The following is a 22,312-nucleotide window of genomic DNA, read 5'->3' on the forward strand; positions in this document are numbered from 1 at the left end:
TTTGGTCAGGAGTTCTCATGACAGCAGTGGGTTGTAGTGACTACATGACCATGTGCTGCTTTCAGACTCATATTGTGGCTCCCTTTCTTTACTTGCACCTCTTATTTTTAGTTTTCCACCATAGTGGAAGTATCAGGGAGTCTGTGTGACAAACATCTGACATGCCTTAGAACAAATCAAACCAGGACTAAGAACACCAGGGAGGGCTGTTTGAATCCTAATCAGGAACAACAAACCCATTTCTACAGAGCTGTCCCTCCCTGGGGTCTTGTGCTATTCCTTCATATGTTTTGGAGTGAAAGGCTGTTTATAGCCTCATTATAGCATGTTTAGCATTAAATGTCAGGAAGCATCTGCTGGCATATTTCTCAGTAGGAGACTTCTAAATTCTGCAAGTGAGTTCGGGTAGCTGTCCTGAATATACATGGGAGTTCCCTCCAGAGATTTAAATCCCGTCTTTGAAGGCAAGTTAATGCTGCCTTGTTGCAAATTCGCTTCATAAAATAGGGTTCTCAGTAAATGGTCAAGCTGAATATTCAACATTCTCTTCTTCCAGTAACATCTACTCTCTGACCCATATCATAGGGGCCCACTGTGAGACTTCTGTTGCTTGTGTTATTGCCATGTGTGAAGGCACACTCCTATGAGACACCGGTTTCAGCCAGTGAAGATGGCTGGTTTAAGAAGTTAACCCCTGCCTAACCCCAGCACCACAATTCATTGTGATGGGGGTTGTGGCAATGCAAGCCCTTGTGAGACCTTATTTTGAACTCAGTGGCTGAAAAGATGCATTAAAAAAAAACCAAACCCTTTGTGTCTGATTTGTATGGCAATAACTTCAAGTGAACATAACCAGACTTCCACTAGCTTATTGTCACTACATTATGCAGATGTTGGTTTAAAGCCAGTGAGTCAGGTCATAGACTCATAGAATGGTTTGGGATGGAAGGGACCCTAAAGATCATATAGTTCCAAACCCAATGCCATGAGCAGGGACACCTTTCTGTAGACCAGGTTGCTCAGAGCTCCATCCAGTCTGGTAAAGAATTTCTTCCTAATATCTAATTTAAACCTACTCTCTCTCAGTTTGAAGCCATTCCCCCTTGTCCTGTCGCTACATGCCCTTCTAAGAAGTCCCTCTTCATTTTTCTTGTAGGCTCCCTTCAGGTACTGGAGGCCACAATTAGGTCACCCCAAAACCTTCTCCTTTCCAGGTGGAACAATTCCAATTCTCTCAGCCTTTCCTTGTAGGAGAGGTACTCTTGTCCTTTAATTATCTTGGTGGCCTCTGGACTCACTCCAACAGGTCCTTGTCCTTCCTGTTCTGGGGACCCCAGAGCTGGATGGAGTGCTCCAGGGGTCTCACCAGAGCAGAGCAGAGGGGTAGAATCCCCTCCCTCACCTGCTGCCCACCCTGCTTTGGATGCAGCTCAGGACAGGTTTGGCTTCCTGGGCTGTGAGTGCACATGGCTGGGTCATGTCCAGCCTCTCACCCACCAGCACACCCAAGTCCTTCTCAGCAGGGCTGCTCTTGATCTGTTCATCTCCCAGCCTGTGTTGGTACCGGGGGTTGCCCTGACCCAAGTGCAGTACCTTGCACTTGGTCTTCTTAAATCTCATGAAATTCTCTTGAGTCCACTTCCTGAGCTTGTCCAGGTCCCTTTGGATGGCATCCTGTCCTTCAGGTGTGTCAACAGCACCACTCAGCTTGGTGTCATCTGCGAATTTGCTGAGGCTGCACTCGATTCCTTTGTCTGTGTCATTAATGAAGATATTAAATAACACTGATCCCAATATGGACACCACTTCTCACTGAGGTCCCTTGGGACTCTGAGCTATTGACCACCCCCCTCTCGATGCGACCTCCCAACCAGTTTCTTGTCCATCTAACAGTCCACTCATCAAATCCATCTCCCTCCAGTCTAGAGAGGATGTTGTGGGATACCATGTCAAAGGCTTTACAGAAGTCCAGACAAATTACATCTGTAACCCTTCCCTTGTCCACTGATGTAGTCACTCCATCATGCACAGCCGTGGGGTTCATCAGCCACAACTTGCCCTTGGGGAAGCCGTGTTGGTTGTCTCAAACTACCTCCCTGTCCTCTATGTGCCTTAGCACATCTTCTAAGAGGATCTGTTACATGACCTTACCAGGCACAGAGGTGAAGCTGACAGGTCAATAGTTCTCAGGGTCATCCTTTCTCCCCTGTTTTAAAGATGAGTACAATGTTTCCCCTTTTCCAGTCACCTGGGACTTCTCCTGACTGCCATGACTTTTCAGATATCATAGAGAGTGGCTTAACAACTACATCAGCCAGTTTCCTCAGGACTCTAGGATGCATCTCATGGGGTCCTATAGACTTATGTATGTTCCGTTTCCTCAGGTGTCATGAATCCGATCTTCTCTTACAGTGGGAGGGATGTTTTTCCCCCAGTCCCCATGCTGCTGTCCACGCACTCAAGAGGTGTGGGAAGAGAAGTTGCCAAGACTGAAGCAAAAAAGTTGCTGAGTACCTCAGCCTGCCCCTCACCCATTGTTTCCAGTTTTCCAGCATTGTTTATTAGGGGTTGCACCTTCTTTGACCCTCCTTTTCTGGTTAATATACCTATATAAGCCATTCCTTATTATTCTTTGCAACCCTTGCCAGGTTCAGTTCCAGCTTCATCTTGGCCTTCCTCACCCCATCCCTACACAACTGTACTTCATCTCTATACTCTTCCCAGCTCACCTGTCCTAACTTCCACTGTTTGTGCATTTTCTTCTTTCCCTTTAGTCTGACCAGTGGGTCCCTACTCAGCCATGCTGGTCAGTCCTTCCTTGCTTGACTTCTTAATTCTGGAGATTGCTAGCTCTCGTGCTCTGTGGAAGACTTCCTTAAGGATCTGCCAGCTCTATTTCACTCCCCTGTCCCAGGAGATCTCATCAGCAGTCTCCCTAAAGAGCTGGAAGTCTTCTTTCCTAAAGTTCAGGAGACAATTTACTCCTTACCTGACCCATGTCCCTCAGGACTGAAACTCCACTAATGCATGATCACTCCAGCCCAGGCTGCCTCCAATCTTGATGTCCCCAATTATCTTGTTTGTGTTGGTGACCAACAGATCCAGTAATGCACCTCCTCTGCTAGGGCTGTCTATTACCTGGCTCAAGAATTTATCCATCATGCCTTCTAGGAGTCTCCTGGATTGTCTACAGCTTGCTGTGCTGCTTTCCCAGTAGATGTCAGGGTGGTTGGAGTCCCACAGCAGGACAAGAGCCTGTGAGTGCAATGCCTCTCATACGTGGAGCAAGAAGGATTTGTCAATAGGCTCCCCCGGGTCAGGCAGCCTGTCAGGCATCGACAACAGGGTTCCCTTTGTTTCCTTGGTCTCTGATTCTTACCCACAGGCTTTGGACTTGCTACTTGCTGTTACTCAAAGACAGCTCTTCACACTCAATCCAATTCTTGATGCAGAGGGCAACCCCTCTGCCTCTCCTTCCTCTCCAGCCTCTTCTGATCAACCCGAAGCTATTGACAGCTGCACTCCAGTCATACGATTTGTCCCACCAAGTTTCGGTAGTGGCAACAGGGTTTAAGCTTTCTAGCAGCACAGTGGCTTCCAGCTCCTCCTGTTTGCTGCTCGTGCTGCAGGCACTGGTGTAAAGGCACCTCAGTTGGCCTGTCGGCCATGTCACCTCCCTAGAGGAACACCCTTTAATTCTTATAATTTCTCAGTGTTCAAGAGAAACACCATAAGGGAAACAATGCAGTGAAAATGCAAATAAATACACTTCTTTTTTTGTTTTCCGTATCAGCTCCCAGTCTGAGGATAGGGGCAAACAGGAGCTTCTGGGAGTGGGTTTTGAGTTGAAGCTGATGACCCATGAAACTGCCCTGATGATTTGTAGCACAACCTCTTTGTTTGCAGGAAGTTCTGTACCAAACCAGTCTGAGCTTTGGCATCCGTAAATGAAAGTGCCCATTTCTCTTCAACCCAACCAGTACATCCTCTTAGATACTTGGTTATGTATACCTGATAAACTATTTGGTCTCTCGCATGGTAAAGACCTAGAGAAGGATGCAGGGCTAGTCCTGCCCCAAAAAGTTGAATGTGGCTCATGAACGCATCTGTGTTTCAGGACCTGTCTTCAGGTAGTCTGGTTTTATCCATCTTTTTGGATATGCAGAAGGGCCAAACCCAAATACCTTCTGTTTCACCCATCAGTGTCATTCTAAATTTTCTTACTCCAGGATGGCTGGTGTGCTTACTGCTGGGAGGATGAGTGTCCACAAGAAGTCACAAGAGTTCTGTCCATTGCCATGCCCCTTTCCCAGCACTTTACAGCTACAGAAGGAAGCCACAACACAGCAGGATATTTATAAAGCAGAACTGAGGGTGAAGAAACACAGTCAGTAGCTATGTACAGACACACTGAATTCACTGAGCATGAGAAAAAGAGGTTATTGGTACCTATTGGTACCACCCATACTCCACAAGATGGGAGAGAGGGAAAATGCTCCCCAATATTTTGTAAAGGAGACAACAGCTTTGGAAATAACTTCTCTGGAAGAAATCTTCTGGAAAAGAGCTGAGAGTCATTAAGGGAAGAGCAGATCACGTAAGCAGTTCTTGCAACACGGCTTTCCATCAGGCAGCAGCATGCCTTTCTTTTCCCCTTAAAAATTGCATCATTCTTAAACAGTAGCTTTTCAACTCCAAACAAAGGGAGTTCTCATGCTACAAAAACTTTAACCTAAAGCTGCACTCCTAGTTCCAAATTGTTAACCATTGTTACTTTGAAGTTATTTTTACTTTAGTGACCAACACAGCAGAGACAGGAAAGAATTGTAATTTTGTGTATCCTCCAAGGCTGATTCTGAAGGCTGTGTGAAAGTCTTCCTATCAGCTTGCTGACTCATAGCTATAGTGCTTGGAGGCAAAACGCTAACAGGAGAGGCTGTCATATTTCTGTTGGTATTAAAACTAAAATCTGCACTCTGTGGCACCTTTCTTCCTTATGAAGACCTTCTGTTTCAATAGTAATATCATGAACTGATACATGAACTGGAAAGTAAACAGAAAAAGAGCTTATTCACTTCTACCCCACACAGAAGTGAGTATTCCCACTCTGGGGGGAAAAAAAAGTGGTTTTAATAGGACTTCGAGACAGCCTCTGTTATATAAGGCATTTGTTATATGAAAGAGACTGAAAAATTCTCATATTCTGAGATATCACTGGTGTGTCTCTAAACACCTTTTAGTTGCTGATGTTTGCTACTTGGTCTCTTGATGAAGTGAAGAATTATTATTCTCTTTTATGAATAAGAAAATAGAAGCACAGCAGCATTTATTCACTCACTCAGGATCTGCCACAGATATGAGAGGGGATTTGAATCTCATTTCAGTGTTGCTCGGTCTGTTATCCTTCCTTCTTTAGGTCATGGCCACATGACCATATTAGTCATAACCATGGTCCACTACCTAATTAGAGATCTTCAAATAAAATTGCAAGCTTTCACTGCTATGTTTGCAATTTCACCTGCTGCATTGAAAGCCAAAGAACAGATTTAGTTTAAAAAGGGCTGCAGAGAATAGTGGTACTGATAAATCTCTTTTTGTTAGCCAAGAACAGACAGAATAAAAAAAAAAACCCAAATAGATAAGATGGTTAAGGACATGTGAATTACCTTTTAGAAAGGCTTCTGCTTCAGTAATTTAGCATATTGCAAGGAATGTTAAAAAAAAAATTTGAAAAAAATCTTTATCTATTTCAACCTGACATTAATTCAGAATTTTTCAGGCAGAAGGTGTCATTGAATCTAAAAGTAGGTGTCAAAAAGGACTTACAGGAGCTAGTCAATGCTTGTGAACTAGTACTGGAAGTTTGCATTACTGAATTGTAAGAAAAGATGCAATACTGGTGTTGCAGATAAATGTCATTATTTGGACAATTTAATTTTATCTTAAGTTTTCCTATTGCACCCTATCACAGTTGTACTGGGGTGATTTTTTTAGATTAGTTCTGCCTCTTCTCCATCTCAGAATTATCATTGTAAACTTTTTTTTCAGGTTGAAGAGGGCGTTGAAACAAAAAGCTTTGTGTCAAAAGCTGAACTTACATGGGGTTTTTTTATAGCCATGGAATCCAGAAACTTGAATCAGTACCCTGTTGTATTTGGCACCACAAATCCCCCAAATAATCGACTACCCCACAGAAGGGGCATACATTTTATAAGTCCTTATGGGAGATAGTGAAATGTCTGACCTGTAAGAAAGAATATAACTTGTGATTGGAATTCTCCATCTGAGTGCTGACCAAGAAGACAAATCTGCTGATGGCCTAAAGTTGAGCTCAGTGTCCCGCTGTTGCTTTAGGTGCAGCAGGGTGCACCAGTGGGTTTTTTGGGCTGCATTTCTCTCAGATGAAATACAGAGTCCTGCCTATGGTATATAACCCTTTGTAATACCTGGTGTCACACCCGAGTCCAACGATCAATTGCCTTTTATTTGCTCAGTGCTGCACGGTGCCATGTTCCACCCACAGCTCCGGGAACTTTGCCTTTTCTCTTGCAGCCCTTATCGAGTACACAGAACACGCCAAGACATCCTGTAACTTCTGGATCGTGTTCAGTGTGCCCCTGCACGGATTTGCCTCCAGATCCTGGAAAGTGTGGTGAGCTTCACCTCCCAGCTGGGGAGAAGGCTGGTGTGCTCCGTGGAGGAACCATCCAGGGAGTTTAAAGGAAGCTGCGTCTTTTTGTATGGTGCTGAAAACAATCCCTTCTGCTTGTTGTGACAAACAGCTTCAGGTAGAAAAGAGGACACAAAACAGCCAGGTAGGACAATTTCTTCATTTCTTCTTCGAGGAGAAAACAGTAAAAACTTGCATAGGAACCCAGATTTCAGCTGTGTTTTCCTGTGCATTTTTTCCTTTTGCATACTGGGTTATGGTGCATCTGCAAATGCTGGTTCTTAATAATGAGTCTGGTGTCTTAATTTTCTGTATGTAGTGCTAGCCCTAATGTGTCAGTGACATTCAAAGGTAGAGCGAGTTTGGACCACTGCAGCGTGGCTTTAGAAAGCTCTCCAAAGTCAGTGGGGAAGTACACATCCATTTTACTTTCTTTGGATCCAGGCCTCTCTTCTCTCCCCATTTAAAATCTCTGATTAGAGAGAGCCAGGCTTCTCCTCTCTGGAAGGTGCTCCAAGTTCTTCCTATCCTTATTACATGGCATTTTAATTTAAAAATAAAGGCTTGAAACACAGGAATGTCTTGATCCTCCATCATGAAGGGTTTTGTATTGTAACTGACTGTCTCTGGAGGAGATGTGCCCTAACTCAAACTGGTAGATGGGACAATTAACAAGTTGTTTTCTGGCCTGTTATGTGCTAAGCGATAAATGGTCTCACTGCCTCTAAAAGTGGAGGGTGTGAGACTTGGATGGAGCATTTGCACCACTTGCTTAAGACCCAGACCCTTATAGAGAAATCCCAATGTTAGGATTCTCCTGGATATGCTTTTCTTAGCGCAGTTATTTTTGTTTCATTAAGCTAGAGTGGTGATATCAACTCATGGATGCCCAAAGACTTTTTGAAGGTGGAGAACTGACTAGAGGAAACACATCCAAAGTATCTTCTGTACTAGTGAAAAAGAGTACCCCTTCCCCCCCTAAATCCTTGCTCATCTGACATACGAAGTCCTGGGATGTTTCCTTACATCTGGGACTATTTTGACTCTCACCCCAGGAGTAAGACACCCTAGCATATATTGAAGGAGGATTTTCACCACAAGGTATTGCCCTTCTCTCTCTGCCCATGATTATTCAGGTATCCTGACACAGGCAAAAGTCCCATGGAAGCCAGCAGGAGATTTTGCTAAGTGAGGTCATAGGGGGAAGGAACCTTTTTGTTTTAGCTAACGTGAATTTGCTGCACTATCTGACTCTGCAAATGTCAAAGTACTTCAAAAACAGTATTGAAAGCAATGGTTAAGGCCATACAATTGGTGATAAAGGCAGTCTATTTCTCAGTGATAACTTGGTTGCAAAGCATCAGAGGAAGGTAACACTGCAGTTCACATTACTGAAGTAACTGTTTACTTCCTTCCCAGTGAGTGACTTATTTTTCTTAGTGATAAAAACTCCCTGTGGATCTCTATTTAGTCAAATGTGTGACTTACTGCACTTTAGTTTTGGTTCTAGCTGCTGGCTTATTTGTGATCTACACACAGTTTAGCATTACTGAAAGTCACCATTCCAGGCTTAAGCAAAAAAAAATGACTGGGAGGAAAGAAACATAGATGTAGGCTGTTCTCCTGACATCACAGTAAATCATGCTGTTTGGTGGCAGCATGACTTCTCTCCAAGTCAGCCGGGAAACATGCTCTCAGTTTCACTGGGAATAGTTCACCACCATTGGACAAGAGAGATCCCCAGAGTATGACCAGACAGTCAGTTGTCTGTGTTAGAGGGACCACTCTGTGCTCTCTGGTGACTCACCTTCCACACACTCAGCATGGCAGTGTTTAGTCTGGACAGCCATCCAGTCCCTTACACTCATGGGTCCAGTCTGGGAGGCACCAATGTTTTCATGTGCTCAGCACTGGTTCCAGAAGGAACAGGATGAGGTTCTTGCACGTGTGTAAAGTGATACAGGGGTAAGGAGGAAAACCCACATGACCACTCAAGACTCACACATCAGGAAAACTCAAAGAGATGAGTTCTGCTCCACTGTCTGTATAAATGTGTGTATATATATATATACACACACATATTTATAATGTTTATTTATTTGTTTGTTTGTTTGTTTAAGCAAATTTTCACATTTTAAAGGTGGAATTATGTGGCTTTACCGGTGCTTCCAATGCCATCCCCCAAGCAGGAGCACTTGAGAGTGTAGATCACAATCCATTAAGGACTTTACTTTCCCCATGTGCTCCAATGACAGACAGCAGTGCAAGATGGTTAGACTGAGAGTTGGGCAACACTGCAGTGGTTCCAAGGTCAGAGCTGGGTGCATGCCCTGTAGACATGGCTGATAACTATGATCCATAGATAAACAAAACTCCTTTTCCTTTTCTGTGACTCACTCCAGCGGCCTGTGGAGCTCCCTGAATATCTCCATGTGTGATTTAGCACTACTCTTTCATCCATTGCTTCCTTCCTACTCCATTGTTCATGTGATCCTGAGTTTGCTGGGATATGCAGCTACTGTGGGCTGCAGTTTCAGTGGCGATATGGATTACCAAGTAGTTTAACATCAAGACCTTCACTTGCTTTCCCCTGACCTTTGGTGAGAGCTGTTGTGTGTGATTTATACTCTTCTTGTCATTGGAAATGTTGCCAATGCATTCCCCACCTGCCATTGCACTTCTTGGACAAACAAGACTTAGTTTACTTTTCCATCTTAAATGCACAGATTTGGCTTTACAAGAGTACAAAAGATACAGGTGTGAGGGGGGTGAGAACAATGGTTTTGCTTAATTTATGCTTGTTTGCAAGGGACTGCTGTCTTGCATTCCAGTTAGAATTGCTCTCTCTGCTATTCTCTTCTAGACCTCTTCACCCTCGGAGCCATGTCCTCAGAGTGTTTTTCCCAAGGGCTCTGTCTCTGCACTGGGTGGGGTGGCTGGAGTGTATCCTGAAGGCTGTACCTCCATAACAAAGCCATCCAAACTGATGTGTATCTCCTCCTGAGCTGCTGTAGTTTGTAGGAACTGTCATGTAAGCATAAACTAAAACTGATGGTGATTTATGTTTATTTGTGTGACTGTAAACCATGACTACTCCAATTAACATCCTCTCCAGTTATATCTGCTGCAAGATCAGTTGATGCCTCAGCTGGCTGCGTTAGATTTCCCAGGTACCTTACAGAAGTCCCTAGTCTCTACTGCCTCCAAATAGAGGCATCCCACATTAAAATCACTGATTTCCAGTGCTTTTTGTTACTGTTATACCCATCAAGCAATAGGTTTGTCTTTCAGTTTAAGTCTCACTCTAGGGCTGTTTCTCTTCATCCTGGTATGCTCCCAAAATTTCTTTTTTTCACATGTAAATTCTTTTGCCTCTGCTGCCTGGCCTTCACAGTTCCTTAAGTATGTTTCTTCTTTCTTTAACTCTTCTTCTTCAAGTGATGTAAGAGCCTCCATGGAGGCCTTTTCTTGTTTTGCTAAGAAACACAATACTAGAAACACAAACCAAAAACTTGAACAAAATTGTAAGACACTTGCAAGATCAGCTGCAGACTGCAACGAGTTTCCAAGAAATCATTCATTTAAAACCTTTCCACTACATCAGATATTGATTAATGAAGCAATACATACTTTGGTCTATTTAAATTTCATGCCTCACAGATGGGGTTGCCTCATAGCCCAGATATTTTCAGGAGTCTTAAGGTATATCTGTGTGATGCATAACTTTATCACGTGCCAGAGCGAATTCCCAGCTCCAGCTGGACACCAGACACTACTTTTGACTCTGTGTGCTTGCCAGATATTGTCATTCTCTGGATTGTCACCAGTTTCATTTCTGATCAACCCTTGCTGCAAACTGTGCTGCAGGTGGACTGGCCAGAAGAATGAGCTCTTCTTTATTTGGTTTACAAACAGCATTTTTTCTCAGCATTTTTTTCATGGACTAGTGTACGTATGTTCTTTCCAAATTTGCTGCACAAACGGATTTGGGACACTGCCGTTGCCTAATCTCTTTGTGTTTTATGATGGGGTTTTTTTCTCCTAATGCCAAAATAGCAGTTTGACTGTAGGAAAAACTTCAAGTCCATGCCTTTCTGGGCAGACACAACCTGTTTAGCAGATGGCATCCAAGGAAACACTCAGACCTCTGTCTAAGCTGACTACATGTCTGTACCAAGCTCATCCCCAAAGCTAATCCAATCTTGCTTCTTCTAAGAGAAATTATGACTTTCATCTACTGACACAAGGCATTTATTCTGTTCTGATTACACCACCTTTGCCAAGTCTTTAGGGATTACATGTGTTTTTTAGTACTTTGCTTCATCTAGGGAAGTTGGCTGGACATCTACAACTTCTCTGGGCAACCTGTTCCAGTGCCTTACCACACTCACAGTAAGAATTCTACCTAATACCTAATCTAAACCTGCCCTCTTTCAAATTAAAAGCATTCCCCCTTGTTCTATCTTTGCATGTCTTTGTCAAATGCCCTCTCCAGCCTACTTGTAGGCTCCCTTTAGGTACTGAAAGGCTGCTAAGAAAGTTAAAAATGCATTATTTGAAATAATGGAACATGGCACAAAAAGAACGTAAAAGAATAAAACATACCCTAAAGATTACGGTTAAGAGTACAGTTTCTCCTTGTCTGCATTAATCCTTATGTGGCTTCCACCACTCTTTCTATTATTATAAGCTGGGATGTCCTGCAGTTATCTAAAGATCATCTATTGCCTTGTGGGGAAGAGGCACCAAAACTGATTGAGTTTGCTTCAGTGCCACACCAAGCTAGAGGGCCATGGCCCTTGTGTTTCTTTTTATTTCCTTATTAAAAAAACTAGTTTCTTTATTTCTCCTGACTAGGCATTTGGTGCCGCACAGTACTGCTGAAATTTTGCTTAATTCCCTTTAGTCCCAGAGTCTTTGATTATGTTTTCTGCTGTGTATCTTCATTAGCACATTATCAGCTTCAGGTTGTGTGTCATTGCCTTCTGGAGCTACACTGGCAAAACCTTGGTCACTCTGCCAGAAGCAGAAAATGCTGTCTCTTCTTATGTGGGCCACAATTTACTTAACCCTGCAAGCAGCACATGAAAACCAAGCCTAGTGCAAAAAATTGTAACTCTGGGAATAAGGTGTTTAATTTAAATACCTGCCTGCCTTTTCATGTATCTCCTTGATTTTAAAGGGATCTTCTGTGATAATGTATCATACCCCAACTGTAGAAATGGCAACAATTAACCTCAAGCGAGCTACACCCGCAGCATCCTTGTGCCTGTGTGCACCACATATTTCTCTCTGATTTCTCTGCTGCTGTCTTTTCTCCCTGCAGGTTCTCCTAAACTCTTGGGAGAAGAGCATCCCTCTTTAACACTGCCATCACCTCCTGAAGGCCCCATGCACCCACCAGGTTACTCCTCTCTTTTCTGTGGCTGCAGAGGGAGATGCTGCAAAGCAGTGCCACAGAAGGGGACCTGGGGGCCCTGGTCGATGGCAAGTTGAAAATGAGTCAGCAGTGCCTTGGCAGCCAGGAGGGCCAACCCTGTCCTGGGGGACATCAGGCAAAACATCACCAGCCAGGTGAGGGAGGGGATTGTCCCGTTCTGCTCTGCACTGGGGCAGCCTCACCTTGAATATTGTGTGTAGTTTTGGGCACCACAATATAAGAAGGATATTAAGCCATTAGAGAGTGTCTAGAGGAGGGCAATGAAGATGGTGAAGGGCCTTGAGGGGAAGCTGTGTGAGGAGCAGCTGAGGGCACTTGGTCTGTTCAGCCTGGAGAAGAGGAGACTGAGGGGAGACCTCATTGTGGTCTTCAACATCCTCATGAAGGGAAGCAGAAGCGCTGGCATTGATCTCTTCTCTGTGGTGACCAGTGACAGAACTCAAGGGAATGGCCTGAAGTTGTGTCAGGGGAGGTTTAGGTTGGATATTAGCAAACAATTCTTCACCCAGAGGGTGGGTGGACACTGGAACTGATTTCCCAGGACAGTGGTCATAGCACTAAGCCTGACAGAGTTCAAGAAGTGTTTGGATGATACTCTCAAGGACATGGTGTGACTCTTGGAGATGGTCCTGTGCAGGGCTAAGGGCTGAACTTGATGATCTTTGTGGGTCCCTTCCAACTTGGCATATTCTGTGATTCTGTAACTTTTATTTCAGTTAACAGGAACTCACTGCTTAAATACTGACTGTCCATGTGCACAGAGATGGGAATAATACAGGTTTTTGCTCTCAGCCATGTAAGCACAAAGGAACACGCGCATCTGTTAAACACCTGGAGAACAGATACAGGAACAATCTAAGATTAATTAAACTTGCACTGAATAAAAGCAAAGGCTGGCAGTGATGAGACCTGGCTGTGCTGTGGCCATACTGGTGGAGCTGTGGTTATATACGGCTTATTTACTGCCAAGATGGTGCTGGTGTTGAAGTGCAAACTGTTGATAAAAATGTCATGCAGTTTTGTTGGGGAAATATTCAGGGAAGTAAATGTTTTTATGCCTATTTAAGTCATACTGCATTACCGTAGACATTTTAGATTTTCAGTTAATTATTTAAAGTTTGATGTTCCAGAGGGGAGCCAAATTCTCTCTTATTAATACATTAGCCTCCCTGGGCCTTGTTTTATATGATAGCTATTTTTTTTCTGACCCTGCTCCTCTGCTACCAGGCAGAGGTTTCCTTGTTCATCTCAGAGTTCACAAAATTTTAGTTATGACAGGTCAAGAAGTCACTCAGTCCTGGTCACCAGTACTACAATAATATTCTTCTATGTGCTCCTATCCTTTTTGGAATAATGGCCCTATGGAATGCTGGTGCTGCTGCATATCTTTAAAATGAACATCATTCAGTCACCCCCAAGGTCCTCCTGACCTCTCTTAAGTGGGCTGGCTTATCACCATCTATCCAGCAAAAGCTGTAATAATATAACAAGGACTTAATTATAGAATCATAGCATCATAGCATGGTTTGGGTCAAAGAGACCTTAAAGATCATCTAGCTCCAATGCCCTGCCAAAGGCAGGAACATCTTCCACCAGACCAGGTTCCGCAGAGCCCCATCCAGCCTGGCCTTGAACACCTAGTGCAGGAAATACTACTTCAAAATACACAAAACATCATTGATAATGTCCTGGAAGGCAGCAGATTGCATCCATATTTTTCCTGGCAGGATGGGTATGATTGTAACCTGGAAAAGAGACAGTAGAGATATACATGCATATGGTATATTTAATTTGGAATTATGGTTAAAGTGCTTATGAGCATAATGGGTGTGATGACGCCCCACTGAGTTTTTCATGTGACAGATGACTGACTGTCAGAGCAATATATAACGAACCTCGTGAAGGACTTAAAGAAATAAACCCTAGGTCTCTTGGCTGATGCTCTAGGGAATGCAGATCCAGAGATTTCCCATCCTTTCCACACATGCCTAGCACACAAGAGTGTGCAGTGGGGGATAAGGCTGCACGGCCACAGTACAAAATAGCCTGTCCAGTGTCGTGGACACTGCTCCTCAGTGTCACCTGTGCTTCCTCCCTGGAAGTCTGAAGGGCAGATCCATCACAGCCCTGTCCATCTGCTGAGCTCTCCCAGCACATCTGTTAGGCTGCAGTGCTTGCTCTGCCTTGGCAGAATATGCAGAGGAAGTACGTGGGCTAAGCATAAGTAGGACTAGAGCATCTCTGGGAGGCTACCTAAGACTAAATATTGTATAACCATTATACAGCCCTTCAGGTGATGTTATTCCATGCCGAAAGTGCCATTTCTCCCACAGGTGCTGCCCGTTTTTCCCATATGGGAAGACTCTGTAAAATGCCAAGGCTCTGCATGGGTTGTATTTGCTTTGTACGTTCAATCACGGGGTCCCACTGTGGGGTATCCTGATTCCTCAGTGGTATGATCTGGGTTTTTTGATGTGTATCTGAGGGCTGTGCATGTGACAGTGTCTGAAGTGCCACCAGACACAGCACATGTATTTGTGACAGCTATTGCCTTGCAAATAGCAGCCAGCAGCCTTGTGCAATACCCCAGTCACAAAGCACGCTTTCCTTGGAGGCTCTAACAAGCTGGGCTGTCGCTTTGCCCTCAGCTATTGAGTTTTTTCTATTCATGTAGACATGATTAGCTTTTAACGAGCCCTCCCGAGCATCCCCCTGAGATTCCCCTTTTTTCACTGGTGATGATTAGGAAATATGTGCTAAACACAGTGTGGACACATCTGGGGTTTGCTGCAGCAGCTGATTAATCCCTGTGCCTTGCCTGTACCGTCAGGCACGTGCAGTGTTGCAGGCCAATGAAGAGATGCAGATTTATACTCCAACAACATAATCCTGAGACAGGTGAATATCCATCAGCTCCCACTAATATCTGTGACCATCACATCACTTAGTTTCTCATAGGTTCACACAGAATATTTCAGGAGAGCCATGAGACTTCTGCCCTTGCAACAGCCCCTTCCCTATCAGAGCAATGAAATTTTTGGCCAGAAGGGAGTTTGTAAACACAAGATCCCAGATCTGGTGGGAACTGGACTCAGAAATGAGTTAATCTCAGGCTTGTTCCCTGTAGAATTGATTTTTTCTGAAGGTTTATCTCCCCTTCAGTGTAATCTGAGCAGCTCAACACAGATGAATGCTCTTCGATCAAAATATTTTCAGCTCTGCTCCGTCTCCCATGGGCTACAAGGCAACTGAGAGACATTGTTTCAATTTCTGTTTTAAAACATTAGGAGGTGTCACATTTGCAGGTGTTGGTGCCAGGAAGATGAGATCAATAGTACCAGAGCAACTTGCTGCTATCTTTTTAAAGACATGAGTCTGTGGCTTTGTGGATTTCTCATGATTTTACCCAGTTGATTGTTGTTTGTCGAGGGCTTGGAATACTGGGCAAGGGGCTTTGGTGGAGAAAGGGCATCTCTAGCCACGCACCCTTCCTTCTCTGCTGCAGGTAAGTAGCGGTCCACCAAATCCTGATCACACTCACAGAAACTATTCTCTGACCATTTCCATGTAGCATGTACTGTGACAGCTCCCAGCTTCTGGAGTAATTGATGAAGTATGGGAATACTTCTGCATTAACCTGCAGTATCGATTCTGCACACTTCAGATTACACCCAGAGGGATGGATACATACAGTTAGGAATCCAGAGCATCCCTTCAAATTGCATTACTTTGGAATTCTACCAGTTTAATTCCTTGGTGGAGAAGTCAAATGAGTTTGACTAAGTGGCTCGCAAAAGGCAAGGACAGCACTAGAGCAACTGGTCATTTTGTGACATTGCCTTTCTCTGCCCATTTCATTTGCCTCCTACAGGCTGGTCATGGTAACAGGAACATGAAGTAAGTGTTTAATTTTCCCCTCCTCTGCAGTGTCGTGGTGTGCTTCCTGGTGCCAGTTGGACCGTTCCACCTGCCACATCTTCTGCAGGGATCAAGGACACTGCCAGTGCACTTCATCTTTCCTCACCTGTGCTGTAGTATATTTTATGACCTTTGGTCATTCATTAATCATTTTATGATTGTGCTGGTGTTTCTTGGACTTCTGCAATTTACAACTTGGATGTTCTTCCTACACTCCTTTTTTTAAACAGCTCTCTGATATTAAAGAGGTGGACAAGAGTGTCCCACTTTGTTCCTTTCAGTCCTGTATTTCTTATGCATCTTACACTGACTTTTGACAGCAAGAGGATACACAGTGCTCTGGTGCGGCCTCAAATTGAATATTGTGTGCAATTTTGGGCACCACAATATAAGAAAAATATTAAGCCATTAGAGAATGTGCAAAGAAGGGCAATGAAGATGGTGAAGAACCTTGGGGGGAAGCCATAAGAGGAGCAGCTGAGATCACTTGTTCTGTTCAGCCTGGAGAAGAGGAGACTGAGGGGAGACCTCATTGCATTTACAACTTCCTTGTGAGAGGAAGAGGAGGGGCAGGCACTGATGTCTTCTCTGCAGTGGTCAGTGACACGACTGGCCTGAAGTTGTAAGAGGGGAGACTTAGGCTGGATATTAGAAAAAGGTTCTTCACCCAGAGGGTGGGTGGGCACTGGAACTGATTCCCCAGGACAATGGTCATAGCACCAAGCCTGGCAAAGTTCAAGGAGTGTAGGGATGATACTCTCAAGGACATGGTGTAACTCTTGGGGATGGTCCTGTGCAGGGCTAAGGCTTGGACTTCATGGTCCTTGTGAGTCCCTTCCAACTTGGCATGTTCTGTGGTCTCTCATAACAAAGGCAGTTGGGACAAGATGCCTGTCTGACCCTTGCACCCACTGCAGGTGCTCATAACAACAGATGTGGCAGGGGTCCCCACAGTGAAATAGGCTACTTATCCCTCCCCTACACAAGGAGCTTCTCACTGGCCAGGAGTAGCAAGGAAAAGATAGAAAAGCTGGGATGAGGAAAGCAGAGGTTATGGGAGGAGATTCAGTCATCTAAGGCTGACCCTTGGAGGCTTGTGAGGAAATCCTCCAGCACCATGTAGAAAGGCTTTTCTGGAACTGTGACAACCATGGTTAGGATGAGCAATGCACTTGTGTTGTTCTAGGAGACGGAGATAAGTTTGGGTGGAAATGACCCCTGGAGATTGTACCGACTCTGGGTGCTTGGGGAACCCATCTTAGCTCCATAGGTCACAGCTGCTTCTCTGCAGAGAGAAGTACCAGCCATGGTAGAGCAGGTCAGGCTCCAAACCTTGCAGTTCAGGAGTTGCAGACTGCAGTTACAAGACAGAAAGGGAAAGCAAAGTCCATCAGTGCTCCTTTTGAACTATACAGGTTCTGTGGGAAAGTATCTGGATGACAGAAATTTTAAAAATGGCATTGTCATAGGGAAGGATTCTCAAGGACTGACATTTGGTTTAAGTCTATGTTGTGGGATGCTCCAGAGCGTGTTTCTCTCCTTTCCTCTAGTTCTCCTCTCCAGTTACTCTGGGGTGTATTGAGCCATTCAAAGCTTTACTAGGTCACCAGACATGTTGGGTTCTGGGTGATCCAGAGAGTATCCTCTCCTCTATCAGCTTTGCTGTTTGGAGGGAGAGCAAATCTGGTCTGGAGAGTGGGCTGAGGGCACCCCTTACACATCAGTGTCAGTAAGACTTCATTTTTGGATCTTGATTGTAGTTGAAATGACACAGAGGCTGAATGACTGGAAGCCATTTTCCCAGATACAGTCTTAGGATAAGGTCTTAATGGCATGAATTTAAATCCACCCCACTCTGGCTAACCCTCTGTGACTAGTGGGCCATTGGGAAAGTGGAGGATTAAAAGGTGAAGGACCACAGTATGGAGGAGGCTGCCTGGCCAAGAAAACAGCTCATTTACTGGAAAAGCTATAGAATGAACTTCTTCCCACAACTATGGGTCACGGCAAGTCACTGCTGCCTTTCTGCAGCTGTCCAGCTGAATCCCTGCCCAAACCATGCTGGCTGCAGTGGACACTCAGACACCCAGCATACGTGTACACCCTTTATACTGGAACTGAGATTTCGACAACTGACACTGTGGGCAGCAGTGGTCCCTGGTGTGTCCAGAAATCTGATGCAAATGATGTGATAATTGGAAAGATGCTATTCAGGGAAAAACTGTAAGGCAAGGACAAGAGAACTCAGAGCTGAGTTCATAACCCTGAGTCACTCCTCCTCTTCTGAGTGCTTCCACGTTTGCTGAGCTTCCCAACACGAGCAGGTTCACTGAAGTCCACGAGGAAAGCATAGCTGAGGGAAAATGTTACTGGCAATGTATGTGAGGTGGATTTTCAGTGCCAAGAAAAATCATTAACAAGTCAGCCTACTAAACTTTTAGTTATTTTGAAGTCTAAACAAGCCCCAGCACTTGCATATGGCTGTATGTCAAGGGAAGGAGATAAACCTAACTCTCAGAAGGAAGAAATGACTGTGGCCAAGGTCAAAGTGGTAACAAGCAAGCATAAAGACAGCAGCAAAGGAAGTGGGAGTAGTGTGGAATGAATCGTCATCAACTGACAAATGAAGATGCCACGAAAAACGCAGATTACAGTTAAAAGAAGGAGGAAAGTTCCAGAATGAAGCAAGAACAAGGGATTCTCCAAATATGTAGAAGGACCAAAATTAATCCAGATCCTTGTAGTTTTGCTTGAAGGAAAAAATGTGATACTCGGGCTGTTGCTATTGAGATGCGCATGGTGAGAATATGAGAAATGGCTAGAGCAAGGAGAATTTCTTCTCCAGTTAGAGGCTGTCAAGTTCAAAATCATCTGAAAATGACCTGGATCTTGAGGAGGTTAGTCCTACGTGACATGTCCCAGGTTGGTTGTTTGAATGGATACTGTGTGTTTTAAGTAGGAAGCAAATTCAATGAATATTCTCTCAAATAGGTGTTGCTTGGAATAACCCTGGAGTCATGTAAAGGGGCATAGGGTCTTGTTCTTCTTTCAGAAATGGTGTTATATGGTCCATTTAATTCCCTCTCTGTTCTGCAGCCTTCATGAGTACTGTCATTGCAGCATCCAGAGTGATCCATAGCTTTCCTCTGGACAGCACTCCAGAAAATTTCACTTTCTAGAAAATGCTCCTTGGCAAAGCCTCAATTCTCATGTTACGATAATTAATCAGCTGATTAATGCATTCAAGTGTTTGTGGGTAGGCTTGAAATTAATTTTAACAGTGTTCACGTAAACCCAGTGGGAAAACTCAGAAGCTAAAGGAAAAATCAGAGACAAATACATCTAGAAATCCTTTATGTGAAACTTTCTCTTGTTGTCTGCAATAGATTGAGATATTCCTGTGAGGCATTACTGTGAAGACAACTAGGGAAAGAATATGGTGATCTTAAAATAATTGCAATTCACAGGTATAGGGAAGCAAGAAGTGGATTAAAGTTGTAGTTGTCCTGGTTTTGATCTTGCAGTGCATGTGGTAGGAAAAACACCAGGGAACTGGCATACAGGAAGGCACTGTATTGTGAAGGGTCCCACAAACTAGGGGGAAAAAAAAGTGAATGTTGTTTGGGTTGAAGGTGGGAGAACAGGTGGGAAGGTTGGGAGGTTTATGAGAGTGCTGGGGGGTTCTGGTGAGGAGGGTCCCTGTGACCACAGTGAGGCCAGGCAGATGTTCCAGAGGGCAAGGGAAGGTCATGCTCTCGGGATGAGCAAGCGCCTGACATTTCAGCACCAAAGAAACCCTCTGGGTGGCTGGAGGAAACTCTGTGGTTGAATTAGGCAATTGTGCTCTATGAGGTTTTTCTCTGCAGACTTTTTGCTACTCACAACTACTGGAAAGTGGGTGAGGTGGAGCCTTGGGAGCAGCTCATAGGACAGTGTCTCTGGGTTTAAGGAAACCTCACCAACACCAGTATTACGGATACAGAGAGAGGGGCTGCTGCTGAGAAATGGATTCCTTACCAAGTTCATCCTTTTTGAAAGGAATTGGATATGTTGGACTTTTCTACTCGCTTGGTTTCTTTTTTGAAAGCTTCCACGTTGGCAGGAGGTAGGTAAGGCAAACAGCTGTTGCCTCTCGAATTAATTGGGGTTCCCCTAGCCTAGGTGCTCTGCTTTTCTATTTTACTCTTTCACAGTTTGTAGTGCTGAAGCATTTTACTTTTAAGGGAGCTACTACACTCTCCCTATCTACAGGAAACAGAATATAAAAAAAAGACTTTGGCAAGGAGCCAAGCCCAGTGACTGAAGTAAGAAGTAGGGAACTTGGAGTAAGTTTAGTTACTGGGACATTGTATGTCAGAGCGAGTCACCGGTGGATTTTAAGGGTGTCGGAGACGATCACGTGATGCCCATTTCACAGCGCAGGGAAGGTTTGGTTCCTTAGATGAATGTCCCGGCGCTGTGACTACGAGCGAAGCTGTCGGTCTTGGGAGGGGATAAAGCTGCGTGTAAATGAGAAGAGAGGAGTGTACCGGAGTGCTATGGAGGGCAGCAACTTTGTCGTTGTGACTTTTACAAGCCTTCAAGGGTAAGATTTAATGCTTTCCTTGCGCTCGCTTGTTTTCTCTGCCGGTTTTGGGGGGCAGAAAACTTTTTGGGGTTTTTTTTTGAGACCCAGGAGTTTTGCGAAGCTTAATCAAAGAGCTCGGGGTTGAGTTTTTTCTGCGGGCGAGCTGAGAGACGTCTGGGTGGAGTGAGCTGAGCTGCGTGTGATTCCAAGCAGCAGCAGCAGCCGCCCGGGGAAGCTGCTATTGTTTGTTTCAGAGGGAGCAGACTGCGTTTCTTTTTGGGAACCCGCTCTGCCACAGCTGTTGATCCGTAACTTGAGCGTCGTTGCAACTAACTTACCCACAGGAGCTGAATGCAAATTTTTGACTGCCATCCTGGTGTCAGTTTAAAGAGTGTTTTAATGAAGACAGATGGAGGATATCGGATCATTACTTTAAAACGTGGCAGATAACAGACTGAGCCTGTTTCCCGGCAATTACAGCTAATTGCATTGGCACATTTGAGTGTAGGGGTGAGAACGCAGAGTTTCGTGGGTTTCTGTATATATAGCTTGGAAAAGCACCTAAAAATAGCTGTAGGGCTGGCTCACCTCATCCAGGATACCTCTTCAGGTGCGGAAAAAGTGGGGTTTCAGGGGTACTTTCAGATTCTTTGCGTTGAGTCAATAGATTTAAACCAGAGTCTCCACTCCTCTTGCAAACTGTGATGCCAAGAGTGATCATTTATAGCACCTTAAACTTGTTCCAGCTTGAATTCAGTCAAATCTGATTTTAGTCCTGAAAAAGTGTATTTTTGGGATTCAAAACACACATTTCAGTTGTCCACCCTGCAGCTCGCTGTGTTTGCAAAGCAGGGAGTGGTACAACACCTGTTTTGCTCTTCAGGTATTCAAACACAAGAGGATGTAAGAAGGGGTGGAGAAATACAAATAGTAATGTATTTCAAAGCTGAAAGATGATTAGAACTAATTATTTCTAATGGCTGAAATTTTTGCACCTGCTTTTGAAAGGAAAAAGCGAATTCATCATTCTCTTTGGAAGCAAAATATGAAAAATTTGACTGAAACAGTACACCTGTAGTTCATGTCTCTTTGCAAACATGCCTTTGTGTGGCATGTGGCAAGGTCAGTTTATGCCAGCTGTGCCAGGCCTTACCAGAGCATTGGCAAACATTGGACTAGGATGTCCTTTCTTGTGATACTTGGGAGTGAGTGTGACTGTCCAGCTCTAGCTCCTGACGGCATGCCCTTAGCAGGTATACAGCTAAGGCATGGAGAAAATAGGAAGTATGAGGAACTAATGTATTTTAAACCTTTAATATTCTCCCAGCTGTGCATCCAAATCCAGTGTAAAGTGATACATGTTCAAAAATTAGCGATTTGGGTCTGGTTCACCTCGTGGTATTTAACATCATTAGTCCACCCAGAGCAATGGGCAGCACAAGTGGTTTTCAACCTTGTCTGTCACAATGCCCAGGGCTTGGGATCTGGTTTGTCATATGCTGAGTTATTCGTTTGATATTTAGTATTTTAGCCTGAAAAAAATCCCAGAATTCTAAGACCTGTGGATATTTGTGGTTGTTACACCAGCTGAACATAGATCTACAAAAAAATTTAACTTACAAATCTTCCTTGTGTGCAAAAACTGACCTGACATGGAAAGGGGAGTGGAGGTATGGTGTGCTCTCTGAATTTGTACCTGGACAGGGTTGTTTAAATG

General features: G+C 44.3%; 1 protein-coding gene across 5 annotated transcripts in view; it reads left to right on the plus strand.

The window, feature by feature from the left end:
- Nucleotides 1–22,312, plus strand: part of LOC113957683 (phospholipid-transporting ATPase FetA-like) — a 93,379-nt gene that overhangs the window by 1,916 nt on the left and 69,151 nt on the right. Inside the window, exon 2 of one of the 5 annotated variants that reach the window (XM_027665348.1) lies at nucleotides 6,553–6,815. The gene's annotated coding sequence lies outside the window, so the exon portion shown is untranslated. Of the gene's footprint in view, nucleotides 1–6,552; nucleotides 6,816–12,224; nucleotides 12,245–15,415; nucleotides 15,616–19,385; nucleotides 20,134–20,277; nucleotides 20,614–22,312 lie in introns of those variants that run through there. The other 4 variants (XM_027665352.1, XM_027665349.1, XM_027665351.1 and 1 more) reach the window with 4 other exon arrangements.

Source organism: Corapipo altera, unplaced genomic scaffold (assembly GCF_003945725.1).
Source record: "Corapipo altera isolate COAL_440 unplaced genomic scaffold, ASM394572v1 61045, whole genome shotgun sequence".
Lineage (NCBI taxonomy): Eukaryota > Metazoa > Chordata > Aves > Passeriformes > Pipridae > Corapipo > Corapipo altera.